Source organism: Haemaphysalis longicornis, unplaced genomic scaffold (genome assembly GCF_048455015.1).
Source record: "Haemaphysalis longicornis isolate Haplotype H1 unplaced genomic scaffold, Haemaphysalis longicornis Haplotype H1 scaffold_10, whole genome shotgun sequence".
Lineage (NCBI taxonomy): Eukaryota > Metazoa > Arthropoda > Arachnida > Ixodida > Ixodidae > Haemaphysalis > Haemaphysalis longicornis.
The window spans coordinates 48,132,811-48,148,870 of NW_027526204.1; the positions used below are offsets into that span (position 1 = coordinate 48,132,811).

Here is a 16,060-nt window from a genome sequence, read left to right on the forward strand (position 1 = left end):
TGTTTAAAAGGAGGTTCCTTAAAAGCACTTAAGAGTGTTATGTCGCAAACAGAGCACTTTTGACACACACAAAAACAGCTGCTTACTTCTGTGCGGTGGCGGGACGGCCCAGGGCTGCAGCTGGGCGACCAGAACCCAACTGGACCAGGCGCTGCGGCCTGGATAAGAAATAGCAACATTTAGCACCGGCTTTTCCCCGCGGTGCATGCAACTGAGATTGTATACCAATTACTACATGAAAAGGGGTTACGTTTGTTTAAAAAAAGATTGCTTAAAAGCACTCAAGAGTGTTATGTCACAAAACAGAGCACTTTTGACACACACAAAAGCAGCTGCTTACTTCTGTGCGGTGGCGGGACGGCCCAGGGCTGCAGTTGGGCGACACGAACTTAACTGGACCAGGTGCTGCAGCCTGATGAGAAATAGCAACATTTAGCACCGTCTTTTCCGCGCGGTGCATGCAACTGACATTGTATGCAAATCACTACATGAAAAGGGGTTACGTTTGTTTAAAAGGAGATTCCTTAAAGGAGTACACACACGAAATTTGAAAGCTGAGATAACTATGTAAAACGCTTCCTTTTTATCAGGAGATATCTCACAGCAAGTTTCAACAGCAACCGTGCAGCGAAACATATTTAAAATCCATTTTAATCTTCGCCCGCACGAGAAAGCCCAGAGCAAACCGACTTGACATCATCTGCTACTTTGCCCCAAGCTGCCGACGTCGGGGCTCCCGTGACGAAGCCAATGCGCTGGCTGTGGTTGGCGCGCGCTGGTCGGGCTATGTACACGTCATGGTTTTGGGGCTGACGTCATGCTGCCCGGGCCTGTGGGGACGGCGAAGACCTCGGCCGGTCTGGGTGCACGCGTGCGCTCGCTCGCGCACGCTTCCAGAGCGGCAGCGATATGGCAAGAATGGTGACGTCACGTGATACCTCCTGTCATGGCGGCCGCTCGGCGTTTGTTTTGTGGAAACCGAAACTGACACGAATAAACGACGCTGTAAATGAATATTTACGCTGTGCTCAACCGTCTAATCCGCCATTAGATGATTAATGGCCTGGTAGGCACGCATAGCAGCGAATAAAACGTAACAGGAAAGTTTTGTGTCAGTACTCCTTTAAAAGCACTCAAGAGTGTTATGTCACAAAACAGAGCACTTTTCACGCACACAAAAGCAGCTGCTTACTTCTGTGCGGTGGCGGGACGGCCCAGGGCTGCAGCTGGGCGACCCGAACCCAACTGAACCCGGTGCTGCAGCCTGATAAGAAATAGCAACATTTAGCACCGTCTTCTCCCCGGGGTGCATACTACTGAGATTCTATGCAAATCGCTACATGAAAAGGGGTTACGTTTGTTTAAAAGGAAATGGGTCATGCAGACAAAACACAAGTTTGGTTCATTTGAAAGGTTGCCTCCTTAGAATCATACTGACACCACTTTTAATGCACACTTCACTCAAATAAGCTACATAATGAGGAAAAAGGGAATGGCTATGCCACCCACTAGCTCATTTCCCACAACAGAACCTATGATGTCATACCAGCCAGCTCTGCGAGTGGCTGAGGCCGGCAAAAGAAAACACAAAGTAGGCAGGGCTTATAAGCTTTCCGAATGAGCTATTTGCATTTAAATGTAATGATATTCATTTTACAGCAGCAAGAATGGTGGAGTAAACAATGAAAGTTAAAAAATGCACGTAAACATAGAAGTACCGATGTGCACTGCTGTTGGTACTGGGCACACTACGCTTGTTTTAGCTGCACAGCACTGCAGCGCTTTAGAGTTTTCTTACTTGACACTGGTCGATTGGCGTAAGTGATGCTGTCTTATGTGGCCCTGTTTGTCGAGCATATCCCATGTTTCATGAAACGATTGCCTTCTACCATAACAAAAACAAGCCAAGTTCAAATACAGGGAAAAAAAACACAGACAGCAGTCTGCGGCTGAGTATGGTAGGGCCATCTTGGAGGACTGACTGCAAGGCTGCAGAGCCTAATGATGCAGTGGAAGTTCGTTTGATTACCCGCCCTTGTGTCTCATGGCAGACATCATGAAAATACACTATCGGGTGTGAGAATCAAAATTTTAACCTAAATTGAATAATTTATCTTATGTCCCGCATCGTTTGCTGCTGGACAAGCATTGCGGGCACTATAAGACATTAAAACTTTGGAATAAAACAAACTTGTAATTTGTCTGCATGGCCCATTTAACAGTACTCAAGAGTGTTATGCCACAGACCGAGCACTTTTGACACACACAAAAGCAGCTACTTACTTCTGTGCGGTGGCGAGGCGGCACAGGGTTCAAGCTGCGTTCACTTGGCGATCCAATCACTGCTGACAAAGGTGCCGCAGCCTAAAAGAAACCGCAACATTCAGCAATGTCTTTTCTCTAAAGGGCATGCAACTGAGACAATATGAAAATCACTACATCAACAAGTTTATGTTTGCCTGAGAGAAATTTCTTAACGCCATTAACACGCCTATTCAGATCGATCAGCAGTGATCAATGCTTCCAATAGCCAATTTTGACATGTTGCATGTAGTCATCCCAGCTGCACCTAGGGCCCTCCATGTGGATAGTCTAGGCAATGCACTTTTAGAATCAGTCTAAGCCTTCCGCTCTGGCGACATTGTGATTGATGGCATTTCTTGCAAGTTAAGGTGTGTACGTTGTTGCAAAAGGGGGCATGACTGCTGTGCTTGACAAATAAACATGCTCGGTTCTTTTTTGCTCAGCGTTTTTGCCATGCAGCATATAAAAGGAGGTGCAAAGATGGAAAGACAGAAGGTAGGGAAGCAAGAGAAAGAGAAGTAGAAAAGAAACACTTCATCACCAAATACTTTTCATGATCAGAAGGGCCCCACCAGTCAAATATCAAATTATGCTGTCGGCTTTGTAATCTGACGGCGTTGAGCAGTGATATTTACTTGAAAATGTCACCAGCTATTCACTGAGCTAAAACAACGTGGTTTTATTCCACCAAAGTTCATTTCTGAAGGTCCACCACATGCCTAACAAGGTGACTGGGCATTCTCAGCCAGTATACAAGTTTTGGTTTCATTGTTGTGTTGCATAATTCATATTTGTCACTACTACGTAGCTACCCAACTACAAGCCGATTTGCTTTTTTTGAGCGCAACTGTTCCTCAAAAAAAGCATGCCACTTGTGATTTCATTTTACCCTTGCTTTATTTCTACAATATGAGTCTCAGCTGCTTCTCAAAGCATCACACCAAGTTGTCGGATATCAGTTCAGACAAAGAGAGTACTTGAAATCAGCTTTGCACACTGGCAGTTGTGTCAGTTGTCTGCAGGCCAGTTTTGCTGCCATACGTATAGCTTTTGCAAAGGTCAAGTGTAGCTGCTCAGCAGAACTATTCTGAGAAAGTCTACAACAGGTGCGGTACTGTTTTCATTACAAAAGGTTCGATGACGCTGCAATGCAGGAGGCTGTTGGTGCTGAACTCCTTGATGCACAACAGCTCGTTGGTGAAAGTTTGCTGGGTACGATTCTGGCACATTGCACCTCATTTCTTCCAGCAAGCAGATCTACAATAGTGACTCCAAAGATAATATTAAACCGCGTGTTTACGTTCTGACAGATAACTGACAGTGAACATCTACAAACATCAACCACCAAGTTTCGTTTTCAATGCCAAGCCAATTTTTTCGCATACAGTGAAATCTCGATGATACGATTCTGGGTGATACGAATTTTTGGATGATACGAATCTCTCAGAAGTCCTGGGAAAATTGCATTGCTTGCAATAGACAAAATTTCGGCTATTACGAATGGACCTGTGCGGCCCGGCGGATGATACGAACGAGCCGGCGAGGCGCCTGACTGCCGAGCGAACACCGACGGCAACGTATGGGCTCTCTCTCCCCTCTTTGTCACTCTTTAGCAGGGGACACATGTCTGTCCGAGCAATCCGGATTCCGACGCGGCGCATCAAAATATCTAGCAGGTTGGATGCACGTGGGAGCGGCGGGGCAGCGGGTCATCCGGCAGCCAAAGCGGATCTCGGGGCAGAGATGCATGCAGGGAGGGGTGCCTTTCCGCTCATGTGTTCGACCATTTTCTCAAAACGGCCGGGCTGTTGTTTTCTGCTCGCAAAAACACACCTCACATGCCACAAGCGCGCTGACGGCGCCACGGAACCACCCGCACGATGGTTCCGTGGCACGGCCAGGCCGGCCAGCAGCGGCCGTATGGCTGGGCTTCGGCCACAAAGTGGTGTGGTGCGCTCGATCGACCGCTTCTAACCGCTCTTTAAAACGCCGCTCAAAGCACACACAAAGTTGGTTGTGCGGTAAGGGAGCTGATAATGTGGGCTAACACAGTAATATAACACATCTCCAGTGGAGCCAGCGGGCTGTCTCGAGCGCTTCGAAACTGCCGCCATGAGACGCGCGCCTCCTCATTGGCGCAAGTCGTCAGGCTCTTCCCACTGCCGCGCGCGTTGCGCATCATTTTCTGACCAAGGCAGAAGCTGCCGCGGGGACGCGGAATCCTCAACGCGGGCGTGAAATGATCGCACGCGCATAGGCAACGCGCACGAATCGCATGCAAAAACGCCATGCGGTTCATCCCTTGATCGTTGCGGCATATAGTGAGCTTGGGAACTGCGAGTGAGGAGACCAGTGCGAAGTTTTATGCGCTCCAGAAAGGACTGCTCGGCGACATAGAGGTTAAAAAAAAGCAGAAAAAATTGTGGATTTCTTCACAAGAAAGTATGAAAAGAAATAAACTAAAACTTTTTAGTGCTCAATTTTTTGGTCTGTGTTGGTTCACACGAATTTCGGGTGATACGAATATTTTGGCGGTCCTGCGAGATTCGTATCATCGAGATTCTACTGTAATGTGCTTATCCCAAATTTTCTCTGGCCATAAATGCCAAGTCTAATTAACGAGGGGTTTCTTTACATCATGAGGGAATGAACTTGTGCCCCCAATGTTGTCAAGTCCCATGATTTCATCTCAAGAACCACTCTATTATGCATTTTGAAATGGAGGTTTGATTCCACTGCATATTTCAGCCACTACACACGCTACCCTGTTTTTACATATATTTTACGAACTGTTGTGCACAACTCATTTTTCCCCTGGGATCTGCTTTCGAAATGTTTACCTACAAAAATAATATTCTAAATTTTCCTACAAATGGCTGTTTTTTATAAATTTGTTTTATAATTTTCTTCAACATCTTGACATAACTTTTGATTTTGATCTTTTTTTTTTCAACCATTATTTATAAAACAATTTCAAAAACTGGTGTCGTCAGAAACTGCGTCGAATGATCTGCAATTTACGTAGCTGAAATTTGGCTTAACCAATGTTCAGCGCACAAATGTTTTCTTGAACCACTAAATATCTGTCAATTTCGTGCAGCAACGAAATAGTTAAAAGCACTCAAGAGCCTAACGTCAGAGACAGAGCTCTTGTGACACACACAAAGGCAGCTGCTTACATCTGTATGGTGGCGAATTGTTTCAGGGTTGAAAGACCCACCACGTGATGCCACTGCTGACGGCCTGGATGCCACCTGACACAACAACAGCAACATGCGAGTGAAAAATGTCTTTCACTTAGTTGCAATTAACCGAAATAACATTATTCAAGACAAACAGAACTATTTGTTTACATGAAAGTTTATTTTGAGTATTTAAGCATTATTTCCTGCTTCTCGTCTTATGACAAAGACAGCTTGAAACATATGTGACATACACGTAAACACTCACATTTGTATGATGGCGAGGAGTCCCGGGCATTCTCAGCACACTCGAGTCAAAAGACGGGGCTGATCTCGGCCCGTCAGGTGTAGCCTGCTAAGAAAACAGAAGTAAATGCAGGAACACCAGTACTACAAATGTGACGCAAAAGACAGAACATAGTTCAGGACACAAACGACATTTTTTTGAAATGTACATATGGTTAGCCTCATGACAGACAACTGTAAATCCTTGAGCCCTATGTTTCAAACCAAGCCTATATTCAGGCTGGTTGCAATTGATCGCTTTTTTTGAGCATGTAGATGCAGCCATATAATATAAACGGCTATCTTCCGGGCAAACCAATGCATTGTTCGAAGGAGCATAATTCAAATAAAAAGTTAAGCTTGTCAACAAACACCCCAAACTATGCTGCTATCAATAGGTAGCAAAAGTAACACACAGCTGTAAACACATTATGCTTATACCAGCTGAATGGTGGCAAGGTCACTAGCCCTTGGTTTAGTGCTTTGAAGTAACTAAAGCACTTCTCATTGGTCAGCTAAGTGCAGCAGCCATGGTCAAGAAAACACGCCAGTAAAAAACATACCTAAGTTTAAGATGATTATGGGATTTTTACAGGGCAAAGCCAACAAAGGAAGAGAGAGTTTCGAAAAAAGAATTCATAGCTAAATATGAGCAATGAATGGTCACCTGTGGATGATGTACATCCAACAATGCCTGGCTATCTTCAAATGGATCCTGCACGACAAGTAATGTTTTAAACATGAATGCATTCAGTTAGTTACTTCCTGCATTGAGAAAGCAACCTACCTCTTCGAGGTGACAAATGGGCTCTTGCACCTGTGCATCCTCAAGAGAATTTTGCAGAGGAAGTGGCCAAAACAACTGCTCACTCAACGTTTCCACATATCTTCACAATTGTACCCACCATGCTTGCCGTAAAGCGGATGCTACCCTGCAAGGCCGCCAACTGCAGCTGCACTTTTCCTGCGTGGAAAGAAACCCGCAGAGCACCCATTTGTATGAACAGCCCACGTAGCTTGAGTTATGCTGAAACTTCTGAAAACAAAGATGATGTGAATATTCCGCACATAATAACAATCAAAAGCTAAGTTCATGGCACCTCTATTTCACTTGGTTTTTTAACATAACCCATGGTTCATTAAAATTTGCATGCCAAACAAAGTTTCTCCATCTACAAATGATGCAGGATGGCATACCACCAGGTCAGGCAGCATGGTTAAACAGGTTGCTTACGAAGTCAAAAATAAAAATGCAAGTTATTAACTTGAAGCACTATGCATTGTCACAGTGCTGAGTGTATTAGGCAACTGACAATAATTCACGAACATTATGCACTATGATCGCAAGCCATTAGAAAGCTAAAAACATGTTCAATTCGCGCAATCAGCCAAACATGCCCCACTTAAAAAATCCCCCAGGCTCAGCCAGTGTACTCAGTCGCCAATTTCTTTTTCCCACAAATTTTAACCACAAATTTCTTCCACACTACAAATGCCCAAATATTTAAAACCACTGTGTGTTGAAGCCAAGCTGCAATGTTGCTTCTAGTATCAGGAGGTTCGTGTATGCACCAGCTATTTTCAATAGCTAAGGTTTTCCCAGTGGAGCCACAACCTGTAAAAACTTCAGAAAAAGGATACTACCACTTGCAGCTCATATGACACCCTTAACTTCAGTTTTTAGGCTACAGAGATCCAGGTAAGTCTACGTTTGAAGGGAAAATATGAAACCCAACTACCGCAGGTTGCCGCAGCATTCTTGAGCTGGTTGGCCACATGGGCCATGCCGTTGCTGGTAGCAGCTATGCCTGATCATTTGGCAATCTGCGTAGCTGCAGACACTGCTCTGTTTGACTTAACTGTCCCTTAATGGAAGGCTTAAGGTAAAAACTGTTACTCCTTTTAAGTATTACTGTCGAACCTTGGTGTAGCAAGGTCCTACTACATGTTGAAAACTTTGTTACACTGCAAATTCCCTTAAGCCGAGGTTGGTATATTTCACCACTAGTTGTCAGTAATGCATAAATAAAATTCTAAAGAAACTCCACCAATAATATTGCAACAAAAAGTACTATACAGTAAAAGCTCGTTGATTCGAACTCGGTTAATTCAAACTTACAGTTAATTTGAAGTGACGCCCTGGTCCTGGCATTGCCCTCTATATTTAAATGGGGGGAAACTCCCGATAATTCGAACAGGTCGGTATCCATAACGGTTAATTTGAACTGGGATCCCCTAGTGTCCATCGCTTCTTCCAGAAGAAGTCAGTCCAGAGTGATTACAACTTTTTGCAAATCCAAATTTCCTGAGGCTGCAAAACAACGAAACAGAACAACAACAGCATAGCTACGGCGACAGCTTATTTCGCTTCTGCTGTGAGTGCCGTGCTGCCAGTGCCAGTGCTCTGGCGCATGGCATTGCAGGTTTTATTTGTGCAGTGTCTGCTGTGTAGTGTAGTGCGCCTAATTCAAAATAACGAGTTCAGAGGTGGCTTCTTCATGCTCGGCCGGCGTAGTGTGGCGCAACGTCCATTCATTCTAGTTCCCGCCCGCTAATTTGAACTGCGTTTATTTCGAACAATTACATGCTCCCCTTCGAGTTAAAAATTACGAGCTTTTACTGTATGTGTGTATATATATATATATATATATATATATATATATATATATATATATATATATATATACAGAGAGAGAGAGAGAGAGAGAGAGAGAGATAGATTTTTTACCATCAGAATTCTGTGGACACAATATGACTGCACCACGGGTACATTACATGACTCAGCAAGCAGTGACAATGCGGCTCTGGCTACGATTGGAAAGTGACAGGGTAGCTACAGCTACACCTAATCCTATTTGTCATGAAAATACCCTTGCTGAAAACACAGTTGCTTATAGAGAAAGGGGAACCAGTGTATAATATGAAAGAGTATAAGCACTGTAGATGTAGTTGGCCAAATCTTGTACTCCGGGTACAAATAATACTAGGCTGTCTCAATCAAACATTTTGTAGCTGGTAAATGTTTTGGAGCTACAACTGGTATCCTGCTGCATCAAGTTTACTTGAACAACGAAACTCTGGACTTCACACACCACTGCTATGAGCTGACATGACAAATTATACTTTACCCATCCCTTTTATTACGGTTTCTTGCAATTCAAAATTCCTCTTCCGCTCCTCTCGCAGCTCCTTCTTCACAGCCTCCAGCTGTGCCTGCAGTTCCTTCACCTCCTCCTCCTTAGCAAGGAGGAGTTTCTTACGTGATGGCTCAGAGCTGCCATCAACAATGGCCTGCATGTTGCGTTTGCGACCAAGCTTTTTCCTTCTCAGCAGCTCCTTCTTGGATACTTGCTTCTAAAATGCAGAACACATGCTCAAGCATCACGATTCAGTCCACAATTCCAATTAGAACTACAAGGGAAGCAATAAAGGCAAAGGTTCGTTTTTACGCCGGCATGAGAGCAAGAAAGTTTTGAAAGCTTAAAAAACGTCAAAACAAACTTTTTGATGTGGGCATTCTCATCAAAAATACATCGCCCAATATGCATTTTGCCTCAACAACATGAGTAGCAACTGTCAAATAGCACCCGCCGCGGTGGCTCAGTGGCTAAGGCGTTGCGCTGCTGAGCACGAGGTCGCGGGTTCGATTCCCGGCCGCGGCGGCCGCTTTTCTGGTGGAGGCGAAAAGCAAAAACGCCCGTGTGTGCGAGATTTCGGCGCACGTTAAAGATCCCCAGGTGGTCAAAATTAATCCGGAGCCCTCCACTACGGCGCGCCTAATCGCCTGCGTTGCGTCGGCGCGTAAAACCCCCACAATCAATCAACTGTCAAATAGCAAGCTGCGCTCTAGCAGGCCGATAAAAGCCATCGCAGTACAGTGTACTTTCATTATGGACTGAATGGGCAAATAAACTGGAAATTAACCACTGGTAACTTTAAGGCAAACAGGAAGAAGGGAGGCCATGCTTTTGTGGATTAGGTACTGGCGTAACTCCCATAAACTTGCCTGGGGTCGTTCTTTGGTAGGAAGGGGCTCTTCAAACACCACTTTTGGCCACCTCATCCGCCGCTTCGTCATCCTTTTGAGAAGTTGCGCTTTTGTCTCTGCAATGCCAGAAAGTTAGAAGCAATAAACCAACCACAAAATTGCAGTTGTTGTCATGCATTTGCATACATACTCTTAGCATTGCACAGCCTGAATGCATTTTGTAAGGGTAAAGGTATCAGTATTGTATTGAAAAAAGGAGTGCAACTGAAGCTACACGAGGAAGCAAAATGTCAACATCCTAAATGCGGCGTTATTATCAGGTATGAAGGGAGGACTGAAAAGTTATCTGTAGTTGAATGAGGAAAGCATCAAATGACAACTCCCTCATCCTCCTTTTTATTACCGGTTGCAGATAGTACATACTGTCACAAAATGCTTTTCTCTTGCACTGTTTTTACATTGATAAAATGCTGCTTTTTATAGGTGGTGACCCGTTAAAGCAAATATTCTCCATCAGGTGCTGTAAAGACAGCCAGAGGCAAATATATAGCAGCAATAACCTTTAAGTGTGCCTACATTCACAGATTTCAGCTCTAAAAGTCGAACAACACGTCATATGGCAGTGGGGTACATCACTTTAGCATGTTCGCAAGCACTAATACAAAACAATTTGCGAAACACAAGTTAAGGGCATTATGTGCTATCACTGAACTCATTGATAAACAATTTAAATTCTGGTATTACAGCATCTAATTTCACACCAATCGATCAGGTACGTTTCCGCCTCTTCGCTACACAGGTTGCCTATTGAATTGGTGAACAGTCACGCCTTCATTTAAACTTGGCAAACATGGAACGAAAAACTGGATAAATACGTTGAAATACGCAGCGTACATTACATGTCATGTGCTGTACGCTTCACTTACCAATTAATCATGTCTAGGGCTGAGGCACACACACCAAAGACAAGCTCTGCTAATATGATTATTTATATGCGCTACTTCAAGCTGCTTGTATATACGGAAAGCAGCAGCTTGTTGCCCGCTGTCGTTAGAGAATTCAAGTTACCCGTTGCTTATAGTCCCACTGTATGCATAACAGTTTGTCCCATCAGGCGCATCATAGTGGTATCAGGCACACATATTCTTTCCATTTCATCGAAGTTGTGGAACTGCAGAGGTGACACCAACTTATCATGGTGCAACGAAAGAACACATGTGGTCCAGAAGAAAGTTTTGCGTCACCAGGCCACTATTGCTAAGTCGCCACAAGATTGAATGGTTACCACTTCTTATTGAGGCACACACCCCAAGTTAGTCCTTCCCCAAAATAATTTCACAGAAATCACAACAACTCACTGATAGTCCGAGCGAGCAGCGTATGTGTGCCAAATTACATGCCTCCTGGATGGCATTCATCTATTATGTTTCGAAATCAGTTGCGTCTATTATCACGGCAATTGTGAGAACACCTGTCAGAAATTTCTCATGGCAGTCGTCTCTAATCGGCTAAGCAAGACACCCAGAGATTCTCTGGGACAAATATTCCCCCAAAACTCCGTCCCACAGCTGCTCCTGTGGCGCGCTGGGGTATAGCATCTGTTTTCAAACAGAGGTGAACGTAACGCGTTATAAGTAATCGAATACTTGTAGTCAATTACATTTTTCTTTAATCTTGTAACCTAATAAATTACCCTTTCAAAACTGTGGCATTCTGGATAATTCAATGACATTTTCTTGAAATTGATTACCAGTGATAAATTACTTTTTTCCAAAATCAACTTATAATCAGTTTTCTACGGCACTGCTCATCGCAAAAAATATGCAACCTCTCTTAGGGACCTCCCGTCTTGTCAGATGTCGCCACAGCTCACCTCCCATTCTGGGTCTGAAATTGACCGCTGTAATCATGCAATTACCTTTTAAAGGAAGTAACTTTAATTGTAATCGGTTACTTATTTTCTGTAACGTGGGCAAGTCTGCTACGAGAAGGCTCGGGTTCGAGGCCGTCAGAGGAAAAGTGGTTTTTTTTAGTTTTTGCAATTTTGAAGTTTCCCTCGTAATTTCGTTAAAGTTTTTTTTCGTTCTGGTTATTACTCAAGAGATGAACGACTCCAAAAATGGGTTGTATTAGGTTTATTACAGGTTGGGTAGTGTAGTTGGGCTGGGTAAGGTTGAGCTCGTTGCAGTTGGGCTGGATTTTGGTAAGTTATGATACGTTAACTAGAGTAGAATACCTTGGTTACAGTAGGTAAATTAGGTTACGTTAGGTTCGTTGAAGTTAGTGAAGTTATTGCGGTATTTATAAGAAGCAAGAACACTTCAGTTATGTTAGGAGGAAATATTATTTCGCGAATTTTAGGCCAGCAGGCTTTTATAGAAACTGCCGTGCCTCGGTACGCAGCCTTCGAAATACGGCCCAAGATTACACGTCTTCAAACAAGTCATGGAGGAATGCAGCTCTACGAAGCATGTAATACACAATAGCGACGATAAGAAAACGCAATTAACATCCACCAGCAAGCGTTTTATTAGACCAGCTACGGTGCGGCTGAAACTTATCTGCACGAGTTGAACTTGCGTTCCGCACAGGGGTGCACGCAGTCCAGTGTACGAGGCACGCAAGTGAGTAATCGGGGTTGCAACCGTTGCCTCGATACACGTAAAGCTAGACATGAAAACCTCTTCCGGATCACGTTCCCGCTACTAGAATGATTTGCACAGCAATGTTTCATTACATCTGGCCCGGATGATGCCATCGGCGCCACCGGACCGTTTCTATTCAACAAAAGTCTTTTCTCTCTCTGATTACATCTGCTGGCTGCAGCGATCTGGGTGGCCCATGCATGCGCTCAGAAAAAATATAGGTTAATGGAGATGACACCGCATCGCAGCTTCCCTAGGTGCAATTTTGTTAGTCTATTATCCCGGCTAGCGTAAGAATTAGCGTCAGAAATTTCTCACGGCTGTCGCCTCTGGCCCGCTGCCCGGAGATTCTATGGAATAAATATTCCCTACAGAGACCTTTTCATTGCGCTGTGGTTGAGATCTGGCTTTTAAATGAAAAGGCTCAGGTTCGATTCCTACATTGAGAGTTTTTTTTTTTGCTTTCGGATTTTTTCAGTAATTTTAAAAATGCTGTTTTTATTACTCTGGTGTTTATCATGTCACGAAATCCACAAACAGGACTTGTAGACTGTGTTCGATTACGTTTAATACGGGTTGTGTTCTCTGTCGCTGGGCTGGGTCAGATTTTTCTTGCAGTTGGGCTGGATTTTGGTAGCTTATGATGCGTTCGGTTAGACGAAGTATTATTCAGCGAGTCTTAGGCCAGTCAGATTTTATGTTAACTGCCGTCAGATTAGACGCAGCCTACCATTTATCCAGCTGTGATGGGCATGTCATGCACTTCAACTCACCGCCCAGTTCGTCCACGCTGCCGTCATAAAATCCTTCGTCTCGGACGTCCGCCGAGGCGTAATCCGCGTGCCAATAAATCTTCTTGTTCTTGGCGAGGTCATGGACGCTTTCTGGGTCGAAGTCCTTGATTAGGGAAACATGAACCACTGCGGTTGCGCCGTCTTTGTACACAGCGTACGCAAACGCTGGCGCCGGCATGATGCACGTTAGTGAGACCATTGTTAGAGCGCACTATCCCGGTGACAGTCTCAGGAAAAGCAGAAGAATGCAAGATGGCTGCTGCTGTGCACGGTGCAAAGAGAAAGCACAAAACAGAAAGCAGAAGAATGTAAGATGCCTCCTGCTGTGCACGGTCAGTGAGAGGAGGCACTGGCACGGTGCAAACAGAAAGCAGAAGAATGTAAGATGGCTGCTGCTGTGAGGCGCCCGGGGCAACGCCTCCTTTGGTCTCTCCTCTCCTTCTCCTGCGCCCCCTGAAGGGGAGCGCGGGAGGAGGAGAGCAGAGTGCGGCCGCGGACCCCTGTTCTGTGACATTCCTCCATAGTGTGCGAAGCCGAGGTCGTCGCCCGAACGAGCATATGCGCCCCCTTGTAGCACGAAAGACAGAACATGCTTAATCGAGCTTATCAAGTTTAAAGGCGAATGAGAGTTAAGATTTCACATTAAGTTGAAACAAAACATTGCGCTCAATTGATGTTTCGTTCCAATCTAATTTCGGCCGAAGGAGAAAGGGTGCATAGCAGGGAAAATCGCGCTAACTGCCGCCTCGAAGCCTGCGGGCAGCGGCTAATATAAAGCTCGATCGCCTATGCACATGTCATGTATCTCAAGTGAGCTATTTTTCTGTGTTTTTACTGGGACGCTTGACGGCGCACGGGATGTCACAGGACAATATATATGAGCCAGAAATTATGCAAATGAATACGTGTGGGCGGCGTAACTCATATTCAATGATTTTGTAATTAGAAAATAGATGGTATTTATATTGCTTGCTCATAACCTGATACCCTAGTTCGATGGAAAAGGACTGCCAGCAGGAAATTACACACCCCCAGCAACCCCCCCCTCTCCCCCCACCGAGAGGAATTCGAAACCATGCACCCAAAAAGATTGACAACCACAAGCACCCTGCAGCACAGATTTATAACCCCCCCCAACATCTTTTCAACACCTCCCTAGGAAAAGTTCGACACCCCTACCCCACCCTCCCAAAGTTGAAATTCTGGATAAACCCCTGACTGCCAGCAATTAAGTCGAATGTGGTACATCCCAGCAGCTAGATTGCTTAGTTGATTGGAAGGTGATCGAGGCACGGGCAGAACAAAGACGTCTATTGGGACCTTTCGTCTGGTTCGCCGTCCAGCCAGTGCATCGTAATAATTAACGCCACTCATTGATAGCTTGAATCTAAGGTTGCCGTAAGTAATTGCTAAGTTCGATTAGTAAACAAAATTTAATACAACCACCTACATACCCTAAAGATTGCATTGTGGGGAAGTTGCCTCAGGGGATTGTGGGGGATTGGCCATCCAAGCTCGTTTTAATTACTTCCAAAGTTTGATTGCTCCATATATGCATGCATGCGGTTGATTTCAGGCGTATTTGCAGTGGACGTAATCATAACAGCGTTTGGTGCAATTTGTAATTCCACAAACACAGTGCTTGCATAGAAAACTGTGAAGGCCTGACTAAAAAAATATTTGTATGTGAACTCGATATAAACGAACTTAATGAGAGGAGACGTTGTACCACGCCCTGTCATTATTATTACGCAGTAAAACGTGCTTTATTTTACAGTGAATTGTCGTGCTTCTAACCGGGAAATTCGCGGACACCTCAGAACTCCTTTCAAGTTCGCCCAGTGGGGCTAAGGCGTTGCGCTGCTGAGCACGAGGTCGCCGGGTTCGATTTTCGATGGAGGCGAAAAGCAAAAAAAATGACGCATCTTCACGAAGTGAATCATGAGGAGTGGGCGAAGCACTGGGAATCGTTCTTACCAGACTCTAAACGCCGCCGCACCCTCCGCTTTCCACGTGCGCTCCCAGGCGTTGCCTAGCAGCGTGTTTGTTTGCGTAATATATTCGAGCAAGGCACATGCTATGGAAGGCGTCACAGTTCCTGTGGGTTTAGGAGTACTGTTTGAGGTTCAGACTAGTAAAGTACGTTGTTGGGCTAGTTGGTCGATCATTATTAACAGATGTATAGCGCAAAAAAAGACGAAGAACAAAGAATGCACGAGGACGAAGCGCTTCGTCCTCGTGCATTCTTTGTCCTTTGTCTTTTTTTGCGCTATACATCTGTTAATAAGAGATTCAGACACCGCGCATACATCGGCTTTTTTGCTCAATGGATAGAAATGCCGTTGCACTAAAGTACTGCTCAGAGGCAGTCCGTGTAAGCGCATATGCAGGTTCATTTCACGATCGCCCTTCGTGAGCAGCACCAGCACGCATTTATTGGTATTATGTGATTACTTCGAAATTTAGGCAATTTATTACCTCTCCCTATATATAGTCACTTCTTATCTAATTACGACCCACCTTATGTCGTCATGACAGCTACGGCACTGCAGCAATATATGGCATTGTGACAATTTTTATCCCTGCACTTCGATTGTAAATCGGTGGCGTGAGTCTTCACTCAGTTTGGACCTGTATGGTCACGTGTAAAATTGAAAGTCGTGCTTCGCTCAGGCATAGCTAGGCGAGTGGCAGCGCTAGAGCTCGAGGAGGGATCGGAAACTGACGGCCAGCATCGAATTCCGCTCCCGCCTGCAGCCCCCCAAACCGACTGTTCTCGGTGTCGCCTCACAAATACTTCCTTTCTGGTTTTCTATCTTCTATTTAGCACCGATCGAGAGGTTTTACAGCAGCCGGGATAAA

At 44.8% G+C, this 16,060-nt stretch overlaps 1 long non-coding RNA gene and 1 pseudogene across 1 annotated transcript; one reads left to right on the forward strand and one right to left on the reverse strand.

The window, feature by feature from the left end:
* Nucleotides 1-2,293: 2,293 nt before the first annotated feature.
* Nucleotides 2,294-6,050, reverse strand: LOC144157726 (uncharacterized). The gene is made up of 3 exons (XR_013319839.1): nucleotides 5,755-6,050; nucleotides 5,484-5,558; nucleotides 2,294-2,364 (listed from the first exon to the last, which is right to left on the reverse strand). It is a non-coding gene; the product is annotated as an uncharacterized LOC144157726 (long non-coding RNA).
* Nucleotides 6,051-13,511: 7,461 nt separating this feature from the next.
* The window catches only part of LOC144159821 (uncharacterized), a 38,629-nt pseudogene continuing 36,080 nt past the window's right edge, over nucleotides 13,512-16,060 (forward strand).